This window comes from Malaya genurostris, chromosome 2 (genome assembly GCF_030247185.1).
Source record: "Malaya genurostris strain Urasoe2022 chromosome 2, Malgen_1.1, whole genome shotgun sequence".
NCBI lineage: Eukaryota > Metazoa > Arthropoda > Insecta > Diptera > Culicidae > Malaya > Malaya genurostris.
In genome coordinates, this window is record NC_080571.1 from 243,646,644 (window position 1) to 243,673,356 (window position 26,713).

Genomic DNA, 26,713 nt, shown 5'->3' on the forward strand with positions numbered 1-26,713 from the left:
ATTGCAGTCGTGGACGGAATATCTTGGGTTTTTCCCTTACTGGATACACGCAATGCTTAGCAATCGACTTCTTTGTTCATCGCTTCGGCAGGCAGAGATTAGAAAGCTGAGTGTCTGTGGGTGTCCTCAAGGTGGTGTACTATCCCCACTTTTATGGAACCTAGTCGCTGATGATTTGTTAAGGAAACTTAATAACCTTGGATTTCCGACTTATGGTTTTGCCGACGATTATCATATATTGATGATCGGTATAAGCATTAACACTCTCTTTGAGTTAATGCAACAAGCCCTGCGATCTGTTGAGCAATGGTGTTGTCAGGTTGCAAAACATCAATGGTGCTTTTCACTCATCGTGGGATAATCGCAGGAGCTCGTCCGTTGCAGTTCTTCGGTTCAGAGGTTGCTGTGGTCGATCAAGTTAAGTACGTCGGGGTTGTTCTTGACTCAAAACTGAATTGGTCTGCTCACATTGATTTCAGGATTGAAAGAGCTTGCATGGCTCTCGGCCAATGCAGACGAGCTTTTGGAAAATCATGGGGACTCAAACCCAGATATATTCATTGGATCTACACAACTGTCGTTGGACCAATTTTGGCATATGGATGTCTTGTATGGTGGCAGAAAGGAGAAGTCGCGACAGTTCAGTCAAAGCTAAATCATCTCCAAAGGATGGTCCTAGTGGCGATGACGGGAGCATTCACGACAACTCCTACTGCTGCTCTAGAGGCGCTACTGTGCATTATACCACTACACGTGTTCCTAAAACAAGAAGCATTATCTTGTGCATACCGTCTTAGGGTTACAGGGCTTTGGAACAGTAACCCATTAGAATATGCTACCAGTCACACTCGCTTGTGGTCTCAAATGGTTCCGTGGGATGAGTATTTACTCGCTCCTAGTGACCTAACTCTCACATGCAGTTTTCCTTTTAAAACATTCAATGTGAGCTATCCTCTTCGTTAGGAATGATTGTCTGGTTGTCTGGAACGACAACTTGATGAACACATAGTTTGTTTTACGGACGGTTCTCTGTTGAATGGTCGTGCTGGTGCTGGTATCTACTGTCGTGAAATAGGCTGGAGCAGTCTCATTCACTTGGTAGATACTGTACTGTGTTCCAAGCAGAAATCTACGCAATTCTGTGTGGAGTACAATCGGCACTTCAGCAGAGGATCTGTGGTAAACGTATTTATTTTTGTTCCGACAGTCAGGCAGCCTTAAAAGCACTCAGTTCGAATGACTCACGGTCGAATCTAGTGATCGCATGTCGAACTCAAATTGAAGACCTCAGCATTTCAAATGCTGTTTACTTCATATGGGTACCCGGCCATTCTGGTATTACTGGAAATGAATGGGCTGATGAGTTGGCTAGAGCTGGTGCAACGAATGATTTCGTTGGTCCTGAACCAGCTTTACCACTTTCAACTAGTTGGATTAAGCACAAGATTCGTTCTTGGGCCGCATCCAAACATGCCAGCTACTGGCGCAGCTTGCAAACTTGCTCTCGGACAAAAGCATTTTTACCAGATTTAAATCTGAAAATGTCAAAGTGTCCACTGCATTTTTCCAAGCATCATTGCAGTTTTTTGGTCAGAGCTCTGACTGGGCATTGCAAACTCAATTATCACATGACTACTATTCAACGTGCTGAGTATTATTCGTGTGATTTGTGTGAATGCGATTATGGTACTTCATATCATCTGATATGTAACTGTCCCGCATTGACGCAGCTACGTATCCGGGTTTTTGGTTCTCCATACATGGTTGAGTCTGTGTATGCGGAGCTAAAATTGAAGGATATTCTCTCGTTTCTCACCCAATGTGGTAAGGAGCTATAGTCAGAAGGGTTCATCGTTCTTCCTGGAGTGAATGAATCCCTTCTGTATTCACCTTAAATAGGGTTTGGCAGATTGTTTGGCATCCTCTGGGGGGTACCGCATTTACTTCTGCTCGTACATACTGCGAGTCGTTCTGCATTCTTCCGGGAGTGCAGAATGGTGTCGCTTTTGTAAGATCTCTAAATCCTCTCGGGGGTTGGAGGTTTTATTAACAGCAGACTGTTCGGGACCTCGTAGAGGTTCAGAATTTCCTTCTGCTTCCACTAAATGTGATCCTCAGCAGATTGTTCAGCATCCCTTAGGGGCGCAAAATTTACTTCTGCTTTTATGTGTTTTTGTGTCGTCAATTTTTCCCATCCTCCTAGTCCAACCCTTACCATTTCCTTTCAATCCTTCCCTCTTATATATCGGGAAAATGATGCAAAAAACAAATTGATGGCAAGGCACAAATCTCCAAATATCAAGGGGAACGTGCCATTTGAGCCAATTTGTTCTGATTCCTGATCCTCTTCGTGAGTAATTGTTGTCTGGTTGTTTGGAACGACAACTCGATGAACACATAGTTTGTTATACGGACGGAGTCACTAGGAGCGAGTAAATACACATCCCACGTAACCATTTGAGACCACAAGCGAGTGTGGCTGGTAGCATAATCTAATGGGTTACTGTTCCAAAGCCCTGTAACCCTAAGACGGTATGCACAAGATAATGCTTCTTGTTTTAGGAACACATGTAGTGGTTTAATGCACAGTAGAGCAGCAGTAGGAGTTGTCGTGAATGCTCCCGTCATCGCCACTAGGACCATCCTTTGGAGATGGCAAGGCACAAATCTCCAAATATCAAGAGGAACGTGCCATTTGAGCCAATTTGTTCTGATTCCTGATAGAGTGACGCTGCACAAAGCGGAAAAAATCCTGTAATTTTGTTTCAAAACTATTTCGATTTGTAAGCCATGCTAGTTTACGCCCGAACAAACTTTCCAGTTTCTATTCAATGAACAGTTTTTGGAAGAATATTACAGTTATATCTATGAGAGTACGAGTAATATGGGAAATGCTTCATCAAACCACTAGAGTAATTAAAACAGGATGTTTTTTTTTTAGCGGTTGATGGAATGAATTAAATCGTTACTGCAGAAAAACCATTTAATACCACAGTATGATACAATAACGAAATTTGCAGAAAGCTTACCGAAATACTAGTATCCGTGTATGTTACTATTTCGTTACATTAATGTTGGAATTGTGAGTAAATATTTTATATAATTAATTTATTTTCAGACAATGTTGACATGTAGCCAGCTGATGGTCGTAGGTGACAAGTAATTTACATCGTATTATTGTATCCTGAACAAAAGTCACATAAGAAGGTATAGCTTTCTTTAAGCACATGCGTCAAAAACGTACGCCACTGAGGATACAGAAGAAAAAAATCTCCCACTTTTCTGTTTTCGATGGAATCTCTCTGTATTACACACATGGTTCTTTGTGGTAGTGGTTGAAGGAAGATCATGTAATGATGTTTCTTGATGTTGGTTTCATGCTCCACGTAGTGCATATTGTTGTTGTCTTTAGCAATTTCAATTGCTTTTTACTCTTTTAGAACTTAATGTGGATTACGCAATTCGTCTCATTGAGCTGCAGCAAATGCACTTGATTTCATTCAAGGTACATTTGCTGTCTTTTGTTCGTTTTGTTCTCTCAATTTTAAATCTTGTTATTGTTCACATACTGTATTGTTTCTCTATAGAAAGGTAAGATAATAACAGGAAAACCCGACTTTCGAACGGAGCTTCGGAGACCCATAGTGTTATATACATTTCGACTCAGCTCGACGAGATCGGAAAATGTCTGAGTGTGCATGTGTCAACAATTTCTTTACCGCTCAATTTTCTCAGAAATTAAGGGGTTACACCACTGTAGAAGAAAAAAGAGAAGGACTTTTTTGGGGAACTATTTTGGGATCCAAAAAATGGAGTAGTCCGAATTTTGTATAAAGCATTTCCGCGAAAGTGTTGCATTTTTGACGGCCGGAAACATAAATCAAGTAAATCTTGACCAATCGATTCAAAAATTTGACAGAATATTCTCGATAATTATCTCAACAATTTTTAACATAATTATTTTTCTTGGACTTAAATACACATATTAAAAAGTGCTTTATACAAAATTCGGATTACTCCATTTTTTGGATCCCAAAATAATTCCCCAGAAAAGTCCTTCTCTTTATTTTCTACAGTGGTGTAACCCCTTAACAAACTTAGACTCGTTTTGAATCTACTTTTGGAGCATTGATCAAGTTCGAAGATTAGATGACGTTTGGTTCTGGAGATATTATGGTGTTAGTGACCGACAAAATGCGTTGTTTTTTACCGCTTAATTATGACGCCGAGATGACAGAACTGATTTAAACAAGTTTAGGCACGTTTTAAAGCTACTATTACGCCATTGATCATGTTCGAAGAGAAAAAGGCTGTGATTGTTGGCTCCGGAGATATGATGATATAAGTGACGTAACCGACAAAACGCTTTGTTTTTACCGCTTGACTTGTTCGGAGAACCATTTGGTCATTGATTAAATTCGAAGATCAAATAGCTTTGATTTCAGGTTCCGGAGATATGATGGTACGAGTGACATAACCAAAAAAACGCGTTGTTTTTTAACACCTGTTTTTCTCAGAGATGGGTGAACCGATTTCAACAAACTTTGGCTCATTTCATACTTTTTTGTTTTTATCATACTGGCCGTATGTGGTTTGTGTTGCCGACTGTCTTGTACACGGTATGAAAGTTATATGAGTAGTTGGTTCTAATTTGTTTTTATTTCTTTGCATTTGAAGCCATGTAATTTACAAACTACAACATTTTTGTGTTTTTAAATGAAAATTTGTGTGAATGCAAAATCATAAGATATTTTTTTTGACTGTGTATGGACATATTTGATTTCTATGTTGTCTTTTGGTCAATTGTTGGAGAGAACTTTGTGTAACTCGATTTCTAATTCTAAATTTTCTAATGGTTACCCACGTGATGGGGGCCAAATATTGCCACTCAACCCGAATCGAAATCGAACGACTGTTTTCATTGAATCACGTTGGTAGTCAAAACATCTGGTCAATCGGGCGATGGTGGGCTTGTTGTGATGTGACTCCACGCAGGCGGTTACAAAGTGGAGCTGAAATCATTCATCAGAAAGCGATCATTAACTGTTTGCTTGCTTCCTTTCAAACAAACTGACGACGTAGCTCGTTGATCAACGAACAACAAAGCCAGTGGGTGAATGTGGTGAGGTAGGTGGACCGCCCAAAAATGCAGCATGTTTGTACTCTGCTCTTTCACTATGGCGTGACGCGAGCACTCCCATCCGATACGGCCGATAGATGTTGCTTTCGGCGGCAATAACTCTTATGTTATCAGTCAGTGTACCGCACACACGTGCCAATTGACTTCAAACCGAAAGTTACTGTTCGCCAATATCTCAAAGCTACATGCTGCTAAAATTTGTATGCGAAGCCAGCGACAATGATGATTATTATGGGTTTGATAATGACAAGCGAGGCGGCTTTCCGAAAAGATTGAAGTGCAAATGTCAAAAACAATCAATATTCCATAACATGTCTCATGAGAGTTATTTATTTTCGGCATTGCGAAAAGTGAAAATGCATAAGTTAGTTTTATAAGCTCGTCTGTGTGCCTTATCTAACGTTATCGTATCATATGATGTATGCACCAGAAGAAGTTTCATTTTCAATAATGATGTTATGTATTCGACAAAGCAGTAGATTTCAACGATCAGATAAAATCTTTCTTTTATCATTTCTTAGTAATATTATTATTTATGGACACTTTTTTACTTTCGATGAAACTAAGTACTTCATGAGTTTAAATTTTAAACGGTGCAAGCTTTCAACTGAAAGTGAAAATCTATATCTTCTCACTTGTTCGACTAGACCTACGATCAGTAGTTGCTGGCCCAGATCCAAGCAGTCGATACCCGATACCGAATCTCTGATGTCAACTTTCAATCTGCTTACCTATGGTCACAGGTATCTTATATCGCCGGCAGAAATATCAAGATACATATTAACGTCAAGAGGAAGAAATCACTTTCATCTTTACTTTGATGGTCGCGAGCAATGCACGCATGGGGGCTCGATACTGCAGATCGTGATTACTATCCCATATGGCTAGCCCAAGGTGAAGTTTGTCTGTCACCCATGTGGATCCCGGTGTACGCTTTATACGCGAGACCTATCGGAATTTACGCGTAGTCCGTCGGCGCTTTGGTTAATTGGAAACTTTCATTCGTCGGTTGACGGAGCGGCGAGTGTTGACATTCCAGTCGAAAAAGAACTATCATCAGACGAGAGAGTGATCCATGGTGAAGAGTAAGCATTCAAATTTTAACGTGAAAGGAGTGGGTTTAATACACAGTCTGTCTCAAAGTAAACAAAACTTTTTCAAAATAGCAAGTTTAGTGAAAAATCTATTCCATTCCATATATCTATTGATTATGTAGACAAAGACTTTGTTTGAATTAATGCTGGTTGATTCACTTCTCGCGCACTCTTTCGATGGAGTCATGAAACCAAACGAAAACCTGTGCTCCTGTTACTGCGCTGTATAAGGAATTCACGTTAAATGGGTAGTAATACTTTTCAAGTAGCAAAATGAAACATGCCTTGTAACTGTATTTTTATTTTTGTTATTATTATCAATATAACCACTTGTAATCAGAGCCGATGAATTAGGTTGTGTTTTGTAAAAGTTGAAAATGCTATACGAAATTGAACAAAGGCGGTGGTGATTCTTCTTCAGTACCAGATCGTACCGATGCGTACCAGTTTTGCATCGCCATTTTGCATAACGATTTGAAAGTTTTGGCTCTCATCGCCCCATAATTTCGGAAGCGGAAGTCGAATCTAGATGAAATTGCACACTATCATTTAATACAACCAGAGCTTTAGTTTGAATCAAGATTTGTGAAAATCGTTTTAACCGTTGCTAATCAATCGAAGTGAGTTCCGGTTTTGGAGTTTCTCTTCAATATTATCGGTGCTTTCAGAACCGAAAACCGGGGACTAGTTGTCTCAAAATAGGTTTATATATCTACCAACTAACAAGATCTTCCAACTAACAAGATCTTCCAACTAAATTAATTTACCAGTTGGTTTTATAAAGTCGTTTCACCATCACTTGTGAAAAAATACTCATGAAATTGAACATTTTTCACTTATCGCGCAGTAACACCGAAAACGGATGTCGGATCCGGATAAACTTTTCGAATACTTTATCAAGAACTTCAAGACCTATTATTTGCATCTTAATATGTGAAAATTTGTTAAGAAATTTCCGTGAAAATCAAATGAGTATTTTTTTCATAAATTTGCACAGATTACCTTGTAATTCCGGAACCGGACGTCGCACAGTGGTTCGAATCAATAAAAACGTGGACATAAATCAGTAGCTGCTAAACCGCTCTTTTAATGCATATAGTTACTTTTAAGAAATTATTTACAAATATATACCGCGTAATTTGATTCCATCCCTAATTGTTCATGGCCTACTTTGACAAAAAATATAAGCATAACTTTTTTTTCTGTAGAGATAGAAAGTTTTTTTCTTCTGCAAAGTTTTAGAACTATTGAAAATAATTTACTTTGTCAAATATACCAAAAGTCTAGGTCACACCGTTTCGGATATACAAAGCGTTTTTATGGCAACCCCCTTAAAATCAGTTTTTTATTCATAACTTGTTTCGAGTTATTTTTTTATGCATACTTTGTTTGGAATAATGGAAGATAATAAAAAATCCCATATTTTTGTTGAAGATAGTGCATAAGTTTGTTGTTTCCTGGCAAAGTTATACAACATTTTACCATTTTTTAACCTATGATAAAACCTCACACCAAAGCGAAATATGCAACTTTATGCAGTTGATTTTTACAAAATTTATAGGAAAAGATATGCCCAACACTATAAAAAAATATCTAAGTGGAACTCGATGGAACTTTTTTTTTTAAGGCCTTTTCAAAGTTAGTTTTAGTTATTGAATTATGACAACCCTCTTAAAACTAGTTTTCTAATCATAACTTGTTTCAAGTTATTTTTTAGTTTTTACTTTGTTTGGAATAGTTGTAGAAAATATAAAATCCCATAATTTTGTAGAAGGTAATGCATAGGTTCACTCCTTTCTGAAAAAGTTATACATCGTTTTACCTATTTTTACCTAAGAAACCTTGTACCGAAGCGAAATATGCAACTTAATGCAACAAACTTTTACAATGCTTATAGGAAAATATATTCCTAATCCAATTCATTTTCCAATGAGAATATCCTGAGTACTATTCGTGTGATTAATTTTCACTATGGCCATGCTGAAACCATGAATGGTTAAGAAAGGGAGGGCGTCACGCGACTGCTATTTCTGTAACTCACTTTTGCAGTGAGCGTAGAGATGGTCAATTCGCTCCTGAGCTATTCCAGTGAATCGAATCTTTAAAGTGAGCTGATATCTCACAGCTCTTTTTAAAAAACCGCACCGCACTGGTATACATGGATGCCAGGATCAAAGATTAATCTGTGTTTCACAGATTTTCAACCTTTTGCACAGATTTAAAAAATGGCACAAATTTTCACAGATTTCTAAAAAGAGTCACAGATTTACACAGATTCTGAAATCGATCACCGTTATGAGCTGCTTCGCACAGCTCTAAGTGAGCGTCTCACGATCAATATATCATCTTGAAAAACGTGTTGCTTCGCGATAACTCAATTTATTTACACGTTTAAAAATGAAATCTCTCCGTAAAGGTTTGTACTTTTGCAATACTTTTTCATATTTTGATTGGAAAACATTTTTCCATTTTTTTAATATGTGTTGAACTTTTCATAATTTTTCGGGTTTTCAATATTTGAATCTCACTTTGAAAAGGCCTAAAAGATTGCATCGAGTTCCATTTAGATTTTTTCTAATATTGTTAATTGTCAAAAAGTAAACAAAATAAAAATCACAACAATTTGCTTAAGTTACGCGTGCAAGCATGAGCATGTTTATGCGTGTTTACGCGTACTTTGCAGTAGATCCTTAGGTAATAGAGGTAGGTTCTACGTAGATAAATCCAAAAAAAAACTGTTTTTAAAATAAAGTGAATATATCTCAAAAAATAATTTTTTTACATTATTTCTATCTTCAGCAAAAATATTTCAAATGTTTTTTTCTTTAAAATGAGATAGAAAACAAATTTTTTTTGTGAAAAAAAAATTATTTTGTATTCGAAATTGGTACTACCCCCTTAACAAAAATTAAGGTGCCACTTTCAAAAGGAGCGTAATATAATCTTGTAAAACTTCTTCGAAGACACGTTAGCTCTTAAAAATCAGAGAAAGTCAGTACAGACTTTTGACCGTCTTTTTCCAGTTTTGGACCATTGTGCGTCGGATCGAGGATAAAATTCATTAGCGGCCCTTACATGATCATTAAAAGTGTAATTACTAAAAAGTAATGTCATTTTTAATGATCGTGTAAGGGTGATGATTTCTCCATACAAAATTGGAATATCATTACTTAGTCTCGTGTAAGGGCCGCCATTAACTCATTTGAATATGAGTTAGTGAAAATCGGTTTAGCCATCTCTGAGAAAATTGATTGGCATGTCACGTATACACAGAAATTTTGTGATTTCGACGAACTGAGTCGAATGGTATATGGAACACGATTGTAAAGACGGATTTTTATCTACGTTTTAATGTGTTGTTTATGTAATATAAACCGATTTTAGTCAACTGCAAGAAGCCTCGTTTCATAATACGGTAGAATATTCAATTGAAAATGTGAATAATGAAAAGAATCGGGGTAAAACGGGTCATACGGTTTAGTGCTTTCATCTCTACTGTACATACTTGGGTTGCTGGATTTCATCCCGTAATATAAATTCATATTGATAGGTCGTATTTGATTTGCCACAATATTATATATTGCAGTCCAACCGAATATTATTACTGTAGGATAATTGGGGTAAAAGGGCTCAACGAGCTTTGTACGATCATTGAAACTCTATGGGATTGATTCATCAAAGTTTATTACATCAAAAACGCTGTTTTGAGTTTTCTGCTCGGTTTTATGTTGTATAGTCAAACTAAAATGTAATCCAACGCAAAAAGGGAACTTGGGGTGAAATGAGCGTCATAGCGTTTCATGCGATCCTTATAAGTACGTGAAATCGATTTTTTGGACCATTATGCGCCGAAAATGCTTATTGGTCACTGTATCAAGCCCAAAGTAATCACTCCGTTTTCGATAAGTTTTTCCCAGTGAGTAATGTTTGCTTCTTGAAATAATATTTTATTTTCAGCTTCATGGATTGATATAGAAAGAATAATAGACTGGAGAAGCTGGGAACATCTGTTCTAGTTTATTTAAAGGTTTTGGCCTCTTTGCTCGCGCCGGTTGGTATACAACTCCTTGAATGGAAAACCAGATAGAACAAACCCAAAATGACTGTCAAATTCCTTGCATTTTGATTTAGACAGTAATTACCGTTTTAAATCTCCTTGGACGAACTGGCAACAATTGAAGAGTCTTTCTGTTCATATCGATATCATGACGATTGATAAACCAATCGGTTTAGTCGAACTCGTTATAAACCTATGATATCATAAATAGTAAATTAAGTTGTTCTTTTCGTCAGTAACCTAGAACTATCCTAAAATTTTAAAGGTTATAATGTCTATCAAAATTGATACTTTATTACCACCAAAAGGAAATCCGAGTCAATTTGAATTAAGTATGTTGAAATTTTGGTTTCAATGACAATTCTATAGCAAGGCTTCCCGGTAAAAGTTAATCGCGCCGATCTTTACAATGCTGTATAAAATGCCTCATTGAGCTGGTTGATACTATTTTTGTAGTTCAGCAATGACTTCACAGAAAAAAAAGAATTTTACAGTTGACATAGTTCTCCAAACGACAAAATTCATAACTACTCAACTTGTCAAATGATGCAATATTGTATTCGTGCAGAATTTTACAGGTTCCGAGTGTAATTTGCGCTCGACTACCAAGTGCCGCTGTATGCACATGCGCTGATTGGATTTATTCATTAAGCAAATATGTGCTTCTGTGGCTTAGTCGATTAATTGGTGTGCTTGGAGATCTAATGTTTATCGGTTTAAGTCTCGTTGTTGTTATCGATCTTTTGTTGTTTTATTTCATTCGATTTCAAGCCATGTAATTTTCAAATCACACAATTTTACATGCTCTTGAATACAAATCTTATAAGATGTAAAATCACAAAAAAATTTCGAGCTGTGTTAGTAAAATAAAAATGAAGCTGTGGAGCAAAAATAGCCACTTTTTTGATGGGGCGAAAATAACCATTAGACTAGATCTGAGTCATAAATTTATTGTTGTTTTTCACAAAAATTTGCAGATTTTATAAAGCTCAACACAATTTTCAAGTAGGGGAAGGTGTTCGGTTACCGGCACCCCACCGCAACTTTTGACAGAAAGCAGATAGCGTCATTCCGACAAATGTCATGTGTGTGTAGCACGTTCTTTTTAGGCCGAATACCAAAGCAAACAGATAAATTTTAATTGCGTGAAAAACAATACAAATGTTTTTTTCTGACTTTTTTTATAGTATCATAAATTAAATAGCATCAATCGAAAAGGTGAGTGAATTGAATATTTATGGTAAAATTTATCTATTTCGTGATTTAATATCGGATGCTATCAAAATTTTCGCAACCAATCAAATCGTGAAAAATTGTCAGTGATATGCAGGCTGCTGTCGAGACAAAGCAAACCGAAGTTTTGGCCAAACATCTAGCTGCTCATACAGCAGATGCTCCGTTAAAAAAAAATGTAGAAGACCGGCCAAATCAACACCAAAGGCGCCACCATCCAAATCATCGACCAATAGAGCCAAGGTGAAGTCACCATCAGACAATGAAGAGTTTTGTCCAAAACGCTTACAAAAAGAAAAAAATTTCTGTTTTTTCTTTGAATAACTGCAGTCTTTACTTATATTTTTTTCCATTTTTAGTGAAATTTCTTGGGGTGCTGGTAACCGAACACCTGTTTTGAAAAGGCCAAAAATTATCGCTTTACTAAATTGATAATAATTTTTGTTTCAATCAAATGAATCAACTTAGTTTCTTAATCAGTTGTTAGCTAGGAACTTTAGCTTTCCATTGATGTATAGATGTCCGCATAATGTGCACTAAATCAGAAGTTATGAGCTTTAAATAAACGGGTAACCGAACACTCTCCTCATACGTACCAACAAAATAGTCCGAAAATCCCAAAATCTCGGGTATAACCGACAATCACAAATACGATATTACCGACGATTTGTGTACGTTTCTAAACGTTTCTAAAAACATTCGGCATCGGTAGAACGAACGATGAGCGAAGATTCCGAACATGGATTGGATCACTTCTGATTTATTTAATATATTAACAAAATTAAATGATGTGAGCTTTGAATTACGGTTTCTTTATGGTTGCGTTTGCCTTTTAAAATTCACTTTTTTCAGTGCATATATCACATTGACTTATTGTCACAATGAATCAATTGTCATTTTTGCGATTTGACTATTAAATAAATATGCATTTTTAAAATGATCTGCCCCAGGATTCCAAACCATCAAATGATTTGGACAAATGCTTCATTTACTGGGACAAATTACTCAATAACTCAGAGCTACAAAGTTTGCATAGAATGCTTCCACAGGTTTGAATTGCTTCCCTGAGCCACATTATGAATGAAACGTTTGATTATATTCATCTAAATTGTGGTGCTTACTAAAAAAATAATTGTTTCTTAACGATTTATTAATTTTAGTTGGTTTGACGTAAAGTCGCCATAACTAAGTTCAGTGTTTGCAATGACTGAGTGGAAACATATATTGGAGAAGCCAAATGAATGAAAAACTTAACAGTCATCATCATCTTTTCTGTTAAGTTTTTCAATGATTTTGCCTTTCCAATATGTGTTTCCACTCAGTCATTGCAAAAACTGAACTGCTGTTTATTTAACGCATTTTTCTCTCGTCATTTTTCACATTTCTTTGACAAAATCAGTAATTTAAGGATGAAATGATATTTTTAATATACGAAACAGTAGCAACATATTGATAAGGCAAAAAAATATTCATTTACACACAATATTTGGTCATCATGGTCTGATTGTTTCTTGCGTCAATTTGAGATTTCCGGTTTCGAAGCTGGTGCACTCCGAATCAGATTGCGGCCGTATAAATGGGGATATGTTTTTCAAACAGAATGCGTTCGAACAGTGTACAACATTCCGAGTAAAAATACTATTTTCCTGACTATTTTTTGTGCAACACCAAAAGTGACCGTTTTTGCTTCGGTCCCGCCTACTTCAATATCTACATAGTAACCATTCACGAGCCCAGCAAGTTCAAGTTCATTTTTCGAATTAACAGATTGAGTGCCCTAATTGGCTAGTTCAATTGCCAATAAAAAGGTTGTAAAATCATGGCACAATAAACAAAAAAAAAACGAAAACGAAAAGGTTATAACTCGCGGAAACCTACCGAAAATAGAGACATGTACTTCATGAATTGGAAAAAGAGCGTTTTCACGGTTCCGAAATTCCACTTAATGGAAATCGATCTGTTGACTGCTCGCAAAGGGCTATTATTATCGAAATGGGTAATCGCCGGTGAAAAGCCCAATCGGAATTATATGCCGATAATTGTTCAATAAGAGTTACACCCGAAAGAAGTGTGTAAGTGAAAGTGATGAGTTTATTGAAAAGAGATGAAATTTTTCGAGGAATGCGGCGAAACGATTTTCTGTCGAAACCAGCTGTTAGTGTAACTTTTACTTCTTGTGTGTCCCGTTAAAAAATAAAGTTTTTTTTTTCTAAGTGAGTAAAAAAACACTTTTATCTTTACATCGATTCGGTAAAGTTGACCAGCATGGAAAGCATCAGATATTTTTTTCGATTACTCGCATTGTCGATTGTTGAGTACGGTTAAAACTGATATTCCGTAGTGAGCGTTGTTCAAGCAATTAACCAATCCGTTGTACATTCAGTATCGTCTCATTTGCTTGTGTTTGCTCACAGAAAGGCACATACATTTACTTTCCCATTAGCCAGTTAAATCTATAAATTATCGCTTAAAAATTTCATTAACTTACTTGACTTGAGTACGATTGCAATGCTAGGGTGGTCATAACTCCAATGCAAACAACTTATATTGTTGTCTATTCACCGCGCCGCATATTTCGATCCACTTTACTTTGAAGTCAATCTAGCGGCGATACATTGACTTACCTGGATCAACTCTAGTTAGAGTGCGGTATCGGAACGTGGTGTCGCAATAAGCTGCAGTTTTCGTCTGACAGACTGCGTACTGTACGGTCAATTTACAACCTTACTTCTAGTCGGTTTCTACAGAGCCACTGCAGAACGCTCAAACTGGTTCAACGACCAATGCATTGGTCAGCTAATATGACAGACCACGCGTGCACTCATTGCGGTGATCTTGAGAGGCTGCATCGCTAAGCCGTATTCGGCTCGGGGTGTGTCATTTGAAGAGGTTAGGCTTCTTATTTATACTTTGCTGCATAAACTTAAGTGGCTGTACAGAAAATACACTCTAAAAAATTACACTGCATGTCAACCACCAATGAACAATATTCCTCTTGTTGAATGTATTTTACAACTTTCAATAACTGCTTATCCATACACAACCAGTAACTTCGAAGTTATCGAAAAACAAATATATTTGCGTGTGCATTGCATTTATTTTCAGCATAGTTTTTCCTACAACATTTTTTCTGTGTACTCGCTAGCTCCAACCTACCCCATAAGTGATCTCTACACCGGAGCGATGTTGGGAGTCTACCGACGCGTGCAGCTGGTTGCGTTGTTTGTTTTTGTCGGAAGTGAAATGGTGTACATCGTTTACATAATGGGCCGGCTTGCGAATTAATATGTGCACTATCACGAAATGGGCCTCCGGAAAGAAAGAGATGCTGAAGGCAGGGTTACCGCCGAGATGGTTGCTAACGAAAGCTGACTAAGTTTGCAGACACCGCCGCGGGTTTTGATGTTGCTTGCATTGAGGAAATTTGTTAATTAGCATCCATATTCGAACGGAGTGTCGATCGGCACTGCAAAGCAATGTGTAACTCGCACTGCATCCATTGTGTGCGATATCTACAAATTTTATGACTGCCGGTATTACGACGTTAGATTAAAACGTTTTCCTGTGAATAAATTGGCCTATGATTAATTAGAATACCTTCGAATTCTTTGAAGTCAATTACTATAGTAAGGATATCATAATTGTTTTGAAAAAAAGCGGGTGAATAATGTCAGAGACATAACTGAACGACGTGAATACGAATAAAACTGGTTCGAAAAACATTCATTACATTACTAATTACATGTCAAAAAAACTTTTTTCTTCAATATCATATGAAAATTTTCTTCTACTTTAATGCAGATGTAATGAACAACAAAATATCTGACACCACTTGCGCACTCTGAAGGCACCAAAACGCATTCAAATAAATACAAAACAATTAAAAAAAAGCCGAAAAAAGAATGTGAATTTTTTTAATTCGAATCTATCAGACCGTAAATTTTCACTAAACTGATGATTTTTACTTCCGATTTGCATATTACAACGGATAAGTGATTCTAGTAGTTTTTAAGATAACATTCAAAGCCCTAAGAAAGGCTGAGTTTGTAGAATGTTTCTCATCGTTGTTCACTGTTCTCTTGTTTGAAGCGAAACTCGCACTGCGAACGTCCCGCAGCAAAACTACTCGCAGTGCCGATTGATTCAAATTTAAAGCAATTTTTGTTAATGGCTTTATTTTTAGGTGAATTCGTTTGTAACTTTTTCACAAATGGGCGGTACTAACGGCTACAAAATTTGCAACATACATAATTTTGATTATTGCATTTTGGATTTGCATATTTCAGTGAAAGACACTATCAAAATTCTAAACGAGACTCATTTCTTGCTTTCAGAAGGGCTAAATTGTAGAATCCTGTACGATATTAAACACTGTTCGGAGCATTTTTCTCGAACGCGAAACAGCCAAATGCTGGCTTTATTTGCACAGTTTTTGTGTGTATTTCGTACTACGAAAAGTGCACAAAGCTAATCAAATTATTCTAAATATGCACTGAACCGAAAACGAAAATTCGCTCCTGATTTGCAATCGTAATCGAGTAATCGTTATAGTTCTTTAGATAACATTTGGAGCCATAGGAAGAGCTGAATTTTCATAATGTTCCCCATCGTTGTCCACTTTGCGTTGTATTTTTCTCCAAAGCAAACGACTAGCAGCAAACGCTCTTGCTTGAAGCGAAACTCGCACTGCAAATGTCCCGCAGCAGTACTGCTTTCGAGAAAGGCCTTAAGCTAAATTCATAATCAAGTATATTCTAAGGTTTTTGATAGATATAGAAATGTTATTCAAACAACAGCAGAAATATCAAAAATATAAAAATCCGTTCAGTTGTATTTATTTAAAACATTACTTTTGTGCTTGCCTAATCAATCAAATTTTTCAACAAATATTTCTTAAAATTTCATAATTTAAGAATTGCTGTTATTCCAATGTCTGCATTTAATCATTCCATTATTCAAAGTACTATTACCGGTAAGCAAAATGGAGTTTCGAATAAAAAACATTCTGCAAGTAACGCGTTTTACGATCATGATGGATTGTCATGGGAGAAGAGCTGTTGCTCATGGTTGGGATCATTTGGATCATAAAATTATGAATAATTGTCACGATTTCATGAGAAGATGAAATTATTGGTTTCATGATTTTTGACGTGAATGCGCTTACATTACTATAGGGCGCCTTTTCAAAATTCGTCCTGTGAAAGAATGGGTAGTACTTAATCGTTAATATCTCGAGTTGTACTACACGCAACAACATAATTCTTTCTCCATGTTATCAGAAATACGATCAACAATTTACAATTAAATTTCCAACAGTGTGAGTTAACCCAAAATTTTAGTTTTCTCAATTTTTTGGAAACTATGAGGAAAACTCATTACGCTTGCCTGCCTTTCTCGTACCCGCGACGACGGTTTTGAGTTAGTCAGGCTGATGTTCAACTGGACGAGTATAAAAGGTAAACCATGGTCTAAAATCGATCGTTTCTTCGACTTTCCATCATGAAGCAGCGAAAACAGACTTTATGCGTGGTGTAAAGCCTCAAACGTTTAAATCGCGCTCTAAATTGTTTTGCGGACGGCGTGACGAACAATCGCCTCAACCAGTAGCAGCAACAACAGATTATCAGTAATCGCATTCAACTTCCGAATACTGGATCTAGATTCGGGATCTGAATTTTTTATGGGATTCTGCAGTAAAATCCTTAAAATGAATTTCGGAACTGCATTCAGAACCTGGCCTCTGGTCCACCTGAATTCTGATCTTAATTTCAGGTTTAGAATATGGCTTCAGAATTTAGTTCCAGATTATAGGTCCAGAAATTAAAACTGTAACTCTAGAATTGAATCCTAATTCTGCATTATGAAACTGGGTTCTTGACTAGATTTTGGAACTAAATTAAGTACCTTAATTTATATTCAGAATTTGATATCCTGATGCAGGATATCAACTTCGGAATTCTGGAATTTAAGATCTAGATTCTGGAACTAAATGCTAGATCTGAACTCCGAACCTGAATTTTGGAACTGACCTCTGAACCCAATGTTAGGAAAATCATGATCAGAAAAAGCTCATTTCACTATCACTCGTGAAAAAATCAGTTTAAGAGATTTTCTAAAAACTACAAGGATCAGCCCCATGGGGTTGTTCGAGCCATTGATGTGAAACAAGGCAACCAAAATTTCTAATGAACTACAATCAAATAGTTCAATCAATCGTCACACTTTTGAATTCGCAAATGCACGAGAGTCTGCTTAGATTGATCTTTATTAGGAACCAAAACCGAACACGCGAACCCTGAATATAGACTCTATTTGTCCTTATTTGTATTTGTTTTGTAGCCGACGAAATTACATCAATAGCCCAAATGTCTGCAATTATATGTTTGCACACGTTTGCGATACGGATATCGATATATAAGCATCTCATTGCCAAGCTTGTGTTCAAGTTTTGTATGTAAGCAGATATTTTTATAGCGTTTCTCTACCATTACTACATTTCTGCGATTTCTATTGAAGCGATAAACTTTTTCTCATTACCAATCGAGTTCATCTTAAGACAATTGGAAATTAATCTTATGCATTCCAAATTTACCCTGGGGTAGTTGTCAATTTCTCAGGTGAAACGACATAACATGGAATTTCATCCGAGCTTGCATGACCAATTGAAGCTTCATGGCACTTTTTGTCTTTTTGCGATGCTTCCCTTTGATATGTCGCTTACTCCTTCAAAACCGTCGACTATGGCAGGGAAATCCGGTATGGTGGAGATTTTTTGCAGACAAATAGGACACGGCTAGCTATTAATCAACATTTCAAAGATATTCAATTAAAAATACATGGCTATGAACATTCAAATCAATACGTAGAAATATTTCCAATCAAATGGTGACATAATATTGATAATTGATACAAAATTGACTGATCCGTAATTGTTCAAAACCTGACCACATTTCTACGTGTATTTTTCTTGAGTTTCTAATTTGCAATTCTATATAGAAAACAAAAATGTGTTCCACATAAAAAAACTCAGTGACTGAAAAAATCACTTCCGATATTTTCATTCATGAAGCAATCATCCACAAAACTCTGAACCTCGAAGTTCGTAAGTGATTTTTTGCGTTAACGAAACTTGACGAATTGTCACCCGAAGAAATATCGCTAAAGAGATAATCGAAAGAGAGAAGTGTCTCCAATGATACTTCTATGCTAACTTTCCACTAAGCTTCAGTTCGACACCGAAGTGATTCGTGCAAGATTTAATTCTAATATTTTCATCAATAAAAAAATCTCTACTGAATAAGTTCGCAACAGAGAAATAATTACTGCAATAATGTTTATGCATGTAGGGTGGTTAATATTAACAAACATATTTTTGCCACATTCCAAATATCGATTATAGCAACGAACTGTTTTAATTCCAGCTGGCTGATTACACTGTACTATTTAGATTAAACCGAATAAAACACTATTTAGCATGAATTTGAGTCATAGAAGTAACAGGAGCGCAACATTGTCAGCAAGTCACGAACACACAGTAGGCGCAGTGTTTGAATGGCGCGTTTGAATTGACATAGCAGTAGTCTGCGCTGCTGTTACTTCTGCGTATGGTATTCAAGATAAATGGCATGGAATGGCAAATATTTTTTATTCAGTTGCTATGCTTTGTGATTGTTTTGCCTTTCTCATATAGAAAGGTTATGCAATCACTGTGAAAACCGACTTTTGAACCGAGGACCGGAGGGTCGAGTGTCATATACCATTCGACTCAGTTCGTCGAGTACCCAAAACGTCTGTGTGTGTGTGTGTGTGTGTGTGTGCGTATGTTACGTTTTTTGCATTAACTTTTCTCGGAGATGGCTGAACCGATTTTCACTAACCGGAATTATGAGGTAAAGTGTGTTAAAAATTTTATGCCATCACTGAAAAGAGCGAAAAACCGTAAAAAGTTTTTCAAATCTACCTTTTTTTCCAATTGATAGTTTTTATCAGTAGACGGTCAAACAAACCGATTTCGGTTATTCTTTTAAGAATCGAAGAAAATTATTTTGAAGAATACCACAGTATTATATAGAATAGTATTTTTTTTTATTTAAAAGATGTTTTTTTTCAGGCCTATTTGCGTACAAGCTTTACGTGGCCGAATTAGCCGATTTTTTAAATAAACAATTTTTCGAAGTGGATCTCGTTGTCACTCTTTTTCTAGGAGGAGAAAAGCTTCCATTTCCCTCCTGCGAGGGTTGAGGGGCACTTTGTTCGTAGCTCGTCTCGTCCTCCATTGCCGCATCGGTGGTTTTGTTGTTGATTTTCGTTTTCTTTACGTTTTCCTTGTTGTTCGCAGTCTTGAGCTCGTTGCTAGTTGCTGTAGGAGCGCCTTGTTGTACATTGGTTCAGTTGTTGCTTGGTTTGATGGTGAAACAGGAGTACTACGCTCACTAGTTTTCGTTGTTGAACGGTTGACCTTGTCTTTTGTTGAAGATGTTCTTTTCGCAGTTTCAGTGCAAGGTTTACCGTAGTGTGCAGGTTGTTCGCAAAACTGACATGTTACCAGTTGATTTTCATACGTAATCAGCGTTTTACACGGATGTTTCCTGTCTTGATTACAAATGATGTAAGATGGAATTGCTTTACGTAGTTGCATACGTACCACTCGCACGCCATTCCGGATACCCGGAAAAAAATTCCGCCATACTTCCCTTTCGATGGAAAGAACTTCACCGTACTGCGACATACTTTCCCGAACATACTCATCGCTGGACTGCGGGGGAAGGTCATGCACGCGTACTTGTATGGCATTGTCCACCATGTGCACAGGAATTTTGTATTTAATGTTGTCACACTCAACGCTGTGCAACTCGTTGTTAACCGAAGTGAATGCAATTGTATCGCTTTCACGTTTAAACATAATGTACACACAGTTAGACGCCTTGTTGAATTGAATCTCAGTTACATTATTAGCGTCTAGATGCATTCGTTCTTTAAGTAAGATTTCAATTTCATTTGCTGCTGGTCTAACTTTGCAACGCTTGAAATCTATACAAATTGAATTTGGCCTTGTTGGCCAAGTTTCAGGCTTTGTTAAATCGTATTTGACCATTCCGTACACTCTATTGTTCACTGCACTGTATTGTCTTTGTTTCTTTTGCTTCGACCGCAAACGATTTTCGACTTTTGTGAATCTTTCTTGGAAAAATGTGTCTCATTTCTAAACAATAGCGAAATGTCAAACACAATGAATCGATGTGTGTCCATTACTGAGAGCAACATCATTGGTGCGGAAATTGCATGGCATAATGAGAATATTTGACAAATAAATGAAAACATGGCCGATCACGTAAATTGAACTTTAACAAGGCATCGCATCGAAGTCCGCATTCAGCCTGGCAGTGAACCGTGAATCGCAAAAAATTAGTGCAAATTAAATCGTAATCTTTTGCTTGCATTTATGATCAAGAATTTATTGTAGTGTGTATTAGGATTAATTTACCTTTATACGTCTATCTGCCGGGAAACGAAAGAGAACTAGCGTGCAATGCCCTACAATCTTCAAAACAAAGCAACTGCCGAAGCACATCGCTCAACGGCTTACTAACCTGAAGCTATCTCCAACAGTAAGCGGTTGTATATGAAACCTTATATCATCAACAACCTTTTCAGTAAATGAAACAGAAACTAGTTTCTTCTTAGGGCTTGGATTGGAATTAGTTTGCAATGAGATATATTACATAATAACTTCACTTACATTGATATGCATCGGGTTTGTTCAATGAACTGATCCATAAATCGTTCAAAGTCAGCAATAGGTTTTTCACATCTGTCAGCTCTGTTACAATTGAAAATGCTGTAGAGCCAACGTATCTAGTTGCAACTTTACAGCCGTTTGTATGTGTGGCTCAAAGATCTACCACTCACCGCTACCATAAGATCTTAAGAATCTTAGCAAATATATATATCAGGTCGAATTCCTACCAACCAATCAGTGCTAAATTTTGTGCTAACACAGGTTTGCCAGTGTTTTCTAATTTACTTTTTTTTATTTAACATTTCAGGAAGCAACAAGGTTGAATATATCTTTTGCACGTGGCCTACAGTTTGCCGGAGTTTGGCTTCTCGGTTTAAACTTTGCCGGGTGTAACGCAACCGTAGCTTGGATCTGATCAAACGAGTATGAAGGTAAGTACGCAGAGAATGTGAGTAAAGATCTGTCGGCGGTGATAGCGAAGGTATTTCGCAATCAATCGCCAATTGGAACGGACAAGTTACTAATTGAATTGTTGGTATTGCTGCGAGCTTAGTTTGCATATGATTTTTAGATATTTAGCATTTGGAATTGTAGCCGATTTTGAAAAAGAAAACACGTGGTAGCAGGGATGGCATGTAGAAAACCTCTTTGAGTTTTCTATACGTTTTCTACGTAGAATACCTACGGTATAATATCGTATTAAAAAGAAGTAAAAAAGCAAAGTCTTACTATCCTTTTGTGGAATTTGGCCTTCCTGATTCAACAGACTTCGCAGCCGATTTGCAGCGCACAGAATCATAGCATGTCTAGTACTAAGATTCTACTGACCCTCAGAATCCTCCCTGGTCAAGTAAGGTATGTAGGAACTACAACTAAAGACTATTCACTTCAAATATTAGTTATAATGTTTGCTAAGCTTCTTTTCAAATAAATCAGTTGGTTTAAGAAATGAATAATGGTTACCATGAAGTGCATTTCTAACAATGAGTGATGCTACTAATCACTATATGTTGTCTAACACCTATTCAAAACAATTCCTGAATGGTATTGTTAGGCTGAATTCTTTTACCAAAAAGGCAGTGGTGCCTGTTATTTAGTGTTGTTTTGAAAGTATGAATCCACCGAAGTCGCCTAGCCGGTGTTTTCCTAACCCCGTAGCACATTGGCATAGAAAATGCTTCACTGAACAAAGCCTAGTTTGTTTGAAAATTCAAACAAACAGACCGGCCAGAGCCGATCGCCATGGCTCGTTTGCCGTGCGCATGTGGGATTGAGCGTGTTGAGCTGGATTTCTTCCGAACGGATTGCAGCCAGTGTACCGATCATGCCTAGTGCAGCACAAAAGAGTAAAAAATCTTGCCAACAAGATTGTTTGTGTTTATTTGCGCTTAAACATTAATTGCCAGACCCGGAGAGGAGTGAACGATGATCTAGCACTACCACCTGAGTCGGTTCAAATATTTAGATATAATTTATGCGCCGAAGGAATGCGCAGCTGCGGACGAAACTCCGTGGAACTTGTTAATGCAACCATAAACTAATTTGAGCAACAATAAAACAAACATACCCCGAATACCGAGCTCAATAGGGTCTGGAAACCTACGAAGTTTAACAAGTGGATAAGGGAATTTTAAAAGATAACGAACAAATTCTTTACCAAGAATTCCGGTTGACCTATTTCGCAGGCGGTGACATTTTTGTGTTCGTCTTCACTCAGATTAGTTGTTAGGCTTGCAACAGGAAGGAGAAGGTTTGGTTTTACGATGGGCGCCAGCGGAGTTAATGCTGGTTGTGTGGCATCACTACCTGCATCGATCTGATAGTGAGTCCCTGAATCCTTTCTGTCTTATTTCCTTTAGATACCAGAGTCTAGACCTCTTTGCGACAAATGGAGATCTTAGTGGCTCCACATAGATTTGTTTTCTTTTGAAAAGTTTTTGTCTGGAAAAAGTACGAGCCGAACGAATGTCAATTGGCTGTCTCATTGAAATTCTGCAATTGTTCCACTTCCTGTGACTGCTTCTCTTAAACTTGCTGTAAATTTCACTGGAGCCCCAAGTAGCCCAGTTTCAGCGCATAATACGTCTAATTAGTCTGCGTATATCACACCGTTTGTCACCAGAATATTAAGTAGCTTCAGAGGTTTGACCCGTTTTTTTTACGAGGTAACTTAAGCTAGACTTTGAAAATGTTTCTCTTTTCATGGCCGTTGCCGTTCACATACACTCAATCCTTCTTGCCAGTTAATGTGACAAACATTAATGAATGACAGGTAAAAATTAAACTTTCCCACACAGTATGCCACCGTTAAAATTGACCGTAGATGTATCTTAACACTTTTTCTAGGTCTACCCACCTCTGTTTCACACTTCTTTCCGCTTTGTCAGAGTTTAGTTGATGACTTTGTGACTTAATTAAAGTTCGTTAAAAATGTGCACTAGAATCGTTGAAAATTACCACCAGAGATGCCAGGTTTGTAGATTTCACTGTAGATATGATTTGTTTGCAGCTTTTTTTAGCAGACCTTTGAAAATCGTGTTTTGCTGAAGACATACTATAAAAATTTACAGCCATTTACTATAAAAATTTTCGAAATATTTTTGAACAATGTTCGATCCAATTAGAAAATTCAAAATGTCAATCAATATTTAGTTACATGCTATCGTTAGCGATGTACAGTGATTTTAAAATGACATGATAACATGTATTAAGAAATTAAAATTTCAATCACTTGCATTTTGTAATTTTGGAACTGCAAGACGAATCGAAGATAGAAATTGTATGAAACATTAACATTATATCTTTTATACTAAACGTGTGACAATCGATTAAGCATTCCATGAGCTTTAAGTTCCTCTTTAAAGCTTTAGTCTCAATTTATGGTACTTCCAGAAACGGTATTCAGAGAGCAGCATAACCAAAAATAGTTCGTATGTTTGAAGATTTTTTGGTATCGTTATCTTCTTTGACGGAATTAATTTCAAAAACTCATCAAAATTTCAATTCATTTCATTTCAAAATTGGAAGTTGGAATCGGATAAAATTCATCAATTCTGTATGGGACCATAAGTTTTTTATTTTTTATTTTTTTTTTATTTTTTATTATAGAGGTTTTAACCTTAAGGTCATTCGCCTCTTCGGACCAGAAAAACTTTCTGACCCTATGTGCGGGGTTGGGAATCGAACCCAGGCGGGCTGCGTGAAAAGTATCGACTTACCCATCACGCTATGCCCGTCCCCGGACCATAAGTTTATTTTAATTTGAATTTTTGTTTATTCAATTCGTTTTGGCCTTCTTTTAGCTTCTGTATTCCCGATACTTTCTGAAACGGAATTCGGAAATCGGTGTAGCCGAAGTCAGTTAAACTCGTCTAATGGATTGAAAACCGTTTCATTTGATTCGAAATTTTTGATAATCAGTGTTGTCATCTTAGAGAAATCGCAGTGTGTTCCAAATAAAATTTTTTAGTACCTTCCAGCAAAATGAAAATTCGGAAAATAAACAGACTTATAAGACACTGATGAAAAACGCAATTAGCGTTCGAAATACCGGTATCTGGTTGTTCATTTTTACGTTAGTATCATAACAAAATAGTTTTTTTTTCATATTGGAATCCAAAGGAACCTATCATTCTTTTGTAAGATGGTTAAGTTTCATTCCACTAACCGCTCAAAAACCCAACTTTGAATAAAACCATACAAAACAGTGGTCAGGTTTGTGAGCATATAGCTTGACAAATTTTCAACAGATTTTTGATATCATTTCACCATTTGCTACCCATCATTTCGAACAGATAAAACTATATGTTTTAGAAAATTTAAAATCTTAACATAAATTTTCAACGAACATTGTTTAATTTGCCCTGTTTTTCAAGCCATTATTATGTCTTCCCTTAACGGAGATAACAGTTTCGTGTACAAAAATTAACTTTGTATTTAGCATAGCACAAACGCTACTAAACAGTATTCCTTTACACAAACAGAATTATCGTTGAACCGATTTGCACTCTGTGTTAACGTCATGGAGAAGGTTGCAGCATCCGTCAATAAGTGGACCATTTGAAAATTTATTTTTCGTGTTGTTCGGATGAACGCGAATCCAAAATTTTCAGAGCATCTTTTTCGAAAGTATATTTCGTATAGATATAAACAATTATGTGTGAAACACACAAAAAAACTGCTACCTTAATATCCTAAACAGTTGTGTAGTGCTAGGTCATCAGTCGAACAACCCCACGGAGCTATTACTTGTGGTTTCAACGGAAGAAAAAATTTCAAATAATTTCTATGTGACTATTTTCGAAGATGTGGGACTTTTCTTTTTTCCCCACATTGCGAAAGTTTTCACCTAAAAGTGATGTGGTCATTTACTTATCGCAGATGTCAAGTTATTACTTTCAGCCAACAAACGAGTTCAAAATTAGCACTCGTACTTAAAAAGATATAAGTTTGAGAAATCTGAGTTTTGAAAAATTTTACTGACAAACAAATCTACGCTCAGTTTTGCAATGACTGAGCGGATAAATATATTTTAATCACAAATAATTACTTAAAACAGTCGAGTGAATGAAGATTCACATATTTTTTGGAAAAAGATACGCTTGGAGGCAGGACTTAAACCTGCGTTGTTTTTTTTTTCTGTATCCAGTTCACACGCGTTTATCATTTACGCAACCCTGAACTTACACTGAAAACAAAAACAATGAAATTTACACGACATGTAAATCAATGGTTCTATGAAACAGACATAAGTTGAATCGAAAATTTGATCTAAAATAATGACCGATTTAAAATTAAAACGCATTGATTTTTCATTGAACAAGAATGTTTGTTTCAATAGCGCTTAGTTTTACTTCCAAAGTATATTAAAAAATTAAGGGTAAAGTAAGTAAAGTAAGTTAACAAATGTGCCTGCGTCAAGTATGTGCATGAAAATTGATGTAAATTCACAAAATATTTATACCTGTGTATGTTCTCTCTTTGTGAAGCTTTGTTATGAGATTTTTCTTTCAGCTAAAACGTTTCATTTTCTCATTTCTTTACTTGAACACGTATGTTCTAAAATCAGTACATAATGTTTCAAATTTGTCATTCGAATTTGTTTAAATCAGATCCGGTTAAAAGTGGTTTTAACTCACCTCTTCCGTAAAAAACTGCTGCTCTTTACTATCAACCAACTCTCTTCCGGGCTTCGTTCACGACTTGTGTGTCTTCTTGTATGGTTTGAGTTTCTTTTCGCTCCCCTCACTTCCATCGTAACTGAGTTCCCGTCCTACATTTTCTGGATGACTTAACACTTTAGGTGAGTAATCAGAGTAAACTTCAGGGTCCGGATGCACAGATTTTGCTTAATTAAATCTGTCAATCTCCGTCCTCCGTCCAGAACGGTAGCATGTGACAAGCGTTGTTTTATGCAGTTACGAGGGACTCCACAGCATCGGTGATTGACA

The 26,713-nt window shown here is 36.7% G+C and overlaps 1 protein-coding gene and 1 long non-coding RNA gene across 4 annotated transcripts in view; one reads left to right on the forward strand and one right to left on the reverse strand.

Moving 5' to 3' along the window:
- Nucleotides 1-26,713, forward strand: part of LOC131428419 (partitioning defective 3 homolog) — a 235,101-nt gene that overhangs the window by 80,807 nt on the left and 127,581 nt on the right. For both annotated transcript variants that reach the window (XM_058592369.1, XM_058592367.1), the window contains one exon: nt 21,571-21,694. The gene's annotated coding sequence lies outside the window, so the exon portion shown is untranslated. The remainder of the gene's footprint in view (nt 1-21,570; nt 21,695-26,713) is intronic.
- Nucleotides 14,611-26,713, reverse strand: part of LOC131428435 (uncharacterized) — a 31,741-nt gene continuing 19,638 nt past the window's right edge. Inside the window, exon 3 of one of the 2 annotated variants that reach the window (XR_009229379.1) lies at nt 14,611-15,086. This is a non-coding gene — a long non-coding RNA (uncharacterized LOC131428435). Of the gene's footprint in view, nt 15,103-26,713 lie in introns of both variants that reach the window. The other variant, XR_009229380.1, reaches the window with a different exon arrangement.